The 3,810-nt window shown below is 42.3% G+C and overlaps 1 long non-coding RNA gene across 1 annotated transcript; it reads left to right on the forward strand.

Moving 5' to 3' along the window:
- LOC110436773 lies at positions 1,915-2,512 on the forward strand. Its single transcript, XR_002454604.1, has 2 exons — positions 1,915-2,037; positions 2,122-2,512. It is a non-coding gene; the product is annotated as an uncharacterized LOC110436773 (long non-coding RNA).

Consider the following 3,810-nt stretch of genomic DNA (forward strand, 5'->3'; position numbering starts at 1 on the left):
ACCCTTACTCCATTGCATGCACATATGCAACATAGATACACCTATCTTCTCTCCTCTTTCCCTCCATCACACACAACAAATGAACATCAATTCCTTGTTTGTCATCCTTTCTCTTGCTGCTGCCCCACGCCAGCCCCTCTCTTCATGCAAAAATATGTGCATCTATCCATTTCTCTCATCCCATCTCATTTATGTGTGCTTCTTTAATCCATTCTTTCAAATGCAATGCATGGACATTACAGCCATCCACATTTTCTCTTCTCTTCTATGCAACCATGCATTCTCACTCTCTCTCCCACGTACGTGCACCCAACTATTTTGGTGCCACATCCTCTTTCTATTTAGTCTCTTGCAAAAACACTAGTACCACATAATTCATTCTCCCTTAATTTTTCCTTGATGACACATCTTTATAATTCTCTCTTAATACCATCTTTTCACTCCCCAGTTTTCTCCATCTCGTGAAATACAGCAGCAGCCCCACTATTCTCCATACCGACCACCTTATCCCTCTCTCATGCAAAAATAATTGCAATACATAATACTCCTCCTTAATCACATACTTCTCTGGTCTCCTCTTCATTTGCATGCACAAGACAGTAATTATATTTCTTCCTTTTTCTCGTCATGCAAAATCAGATGGCGTCTCCTCTCTACCTCATCTAAAAAAAACAGCATCCAATGCTTACTCTCTAAATTCCTTGGTCACACCTATTTTTGACTCTCTAATGGCTACTCCTTCACTCCATTCTAATCAATTGCATGCACATATAAGTCTCTTTTCCTAAGGCCATATATTCCTTTTCTCACATGCAGCCATTGCAGCAAATATTCATCAATCAACTCCCTTTACAAACCCCTTTTTTATTTACCCCTCTCTAACTGCACAAGTGAAATGCTAATGAAATAGTCATGCATCTTTATCCACTCTCTCCATGCAGAACACATGACGCCTCCTCCCATCCCATCATGCAAAGAAAACAAATAAATAGCAACATCACTATCCTTAATAATCCCTCTCTTATTTCTACAACTTACTCCATTTCTTGAATGGCATGCATACATGCAGATAATTTATCTCCTCCATTCTTTTCTCACACATAACCATCAGTTGCATGCCTCTCTTTAATCTTATTTTAATATAACCTTTTACTCCATCAAATATTTAGTCCTCATTGACATGCAATGGCAGCCGGATTACTCACCTCCCTTCTCTAGTTACGCCTCTCCTCTCTCTCCCTCAAATAAAATAACAGCAAGCCACAATGTATCGCTTGACTACTATCTTTACATGCAAATCTTTATTTTCTCCTCACTAATGCCTATATGCATTCTCTTCCTCACTGATTTGACCAGCTCTCCTCCATATTATGGCGCCTTCTCTCTTGTTCTCTCATGCAAAAATATCACATTTGTTCTCCCCTTAATCTCCCTTAATTTCTATTTTACTCCGTGTGCATGCAACAGGCAGCCATATCTTCTCTCTTCCTTCCCCCACACTGCCAAGAACGCCTCTCCCTTCTTCCCATGCAGAATTATGTGCACACATTCATTCTTCCATTGACTCACCTCTCTCATTTCTATTCCATTACTCAACCTTCAATTGCATGCACCCATGCAACAAATGGCAGCTATATTTCTTTCCTTCTCTCCCTCTCACGCAAGCATCAGAAGGGGCATTCTATCTCCTTCCTTCCTCCACCAGCAGGGGGCCTCCTCCTCTTCTCCTCTCACCCTCACACCACCACTAGAGAAGAAGCACACCATCCTCTCCATTTCCTTCCCCATGGCTGCTCCCACCACATTTCCTCCCTGTCCCTCTTTTGTTCCTGTACTTAAGCACCAGACAAGGAGCATCCTCATCTCCTCCCCTTTCCTCCATCACCTGGACGCCCCTCCTCTTCCAATTCCTTCCTCTCCACCAAAACAAGAAGACTTTGCTGCAAAGAACCAGTTTTCTGCAGCAATCCTAATCCTGAGCACCGGAGTCATCGTTTGGAGGAAGCAATCGTCACTACTGTTTCAGTATAGTGCATGGTGAGGTCGCCCCTCTCTCTCCCATCTCTGATCATGCTGCCTGTAACCCTCTCATCCATCTCCATGATCCCTGGTTTGCTGCAGATTCTCTCCAAGACCGAATCATCGTTGTCATCTCTGTGAACGTGCTGGTGGCATCGATCCTAGTGGCCATGTTGATGCTACCGTTGGCCCTTGCCAAACAGTAAGGTCATCCCTCTGATTTCCCTCTCTAGTATTGTTGTTCGTACCTCTCTCATATGTCTCCTTGATTTGTAATGAGGCATGGATGATCCCCAACGTGCATTCGGTACTGTTCTGTTGATCACCAGCAACTACATCTTTTCGATGCTAGCTGCTGCCAACCACATCATCAGTTGTTAAAATTCCTTGATGTAAGAACCTTGTAATATCCTCCATGATGTTTTCATGTTCCTGTAGCAAACCATGTACTCATATTTATTTTGATCGAATTTCTGCAAAGTTTTCCCCGCAATCGTGTTGCTGTCCTTTTCGGACAGCGGTGCTATTGTCAGCCAGTCTTCATGTTCTCCAATGATCCAACAAGCTCTATGATGAATCCTTTGACTATAACATCATTTATATATTTACACACATCCCTGCAAAATTTCATAGCAAGAGACTTCAAGAAGAAAGATATAATCGTCTTTTGAGTGCTTGCTGTCCCTGCTATTTCAGCAGTGTTGCGCCTCTGTTTGGTAGTGATGTTCCACATAATACATTAGAAAAATCATCAAACCATTCATACAGCATGTGTGTCCTATCCTTGCACATGCCTCTGCAAAGTTTCATGGCTATAGGATCAAATGTGGAAGAGATATGATCCTATCTTTTCCGCACTGTCCCTGCTGCCCCGCAGCAGAGTTCCAGCTGGTTGGCATGCATATTCCTAATGCTCCATCACTCCAGTGACTGTGTACTTCAACCACAATGTGTCTTATATTGTTGCACATGCCTCTGAGAAATTCCGTGGCCATAGGATTCATGGTAAAAGAGAAATGTTTCTATCTTGTGCTTGCTGTCCCCGCAGCCCCGCAGCAGAGTTCCTGCTAATTGGCGAGTGCGTTGCCGAAAATCCACTACTCCGTTTGTCAAATCCTATTACCCACCTGTGTATAATAAACTTACACATGCCTCTGCAAGTTGGTTTGTCCATAGGTGCCACGATTGTCGTGATATAGTGGTCACAGTAACTGCTACAGCTGTTGTCCAGTAGACAGCAGTGCAAGTCCTTTTGCAGTCATGTTTCCCGGTCCTCCAATACTTGGAATAACTTGTTCTTTTGCCAAAATATACTCCATACAGTCCACAACAAACCCACAAAAATGATCTCAATTTGGTGCTGCTAAGACCATGTTCTTTGTAATCATAACCACCACTGTCTGCCACTGGGTTTTCTCAACCGGTGCGCAAATCGTCATCATCGTGCTTCCCTTTTATGTAACATTTCATCGGTGCAGCCACTAGTCATAATATGTTCCATGTATCCTCTTCACAAATTTATAGTCATCAACAAATTATCTATAGATCCTTGTGCTCCATAAACCTTCCAGCCACATTCATCATGTTTATTCCATTCCTATCATTTATCGAACCTTCCAACTTCTACTTTTGAACATTCATGTCTTTTAAACCATAGCTCTGTTTAGTTGTTTATGTGCTCAAACATTCATAGTTGCAAGCCCTACATGTTTAAAACCTTTGTGTCTTGTTTTATAATGCTTGATGTATTGTTTTTAGGTTTCTTTTATGGTGCTTGTACCGGTTGATTGC

This window comes from Sorghum bicolor, chromosome 7, assembly GCF_000003195.3.
Source record: "Sorghum bicolor cultivar BTx623 chromosome 7, Sorghum_bicolor_NCBIv3, whole genome shotgun sequence".
Classification (NCBI taxonomy): domain Eukaryota; kingdom Viridiplantae; phylum Streptophyta; class Magnoliopsida; order Poales; family Poaceae; genus Sorghum; species Sorghum bicolor.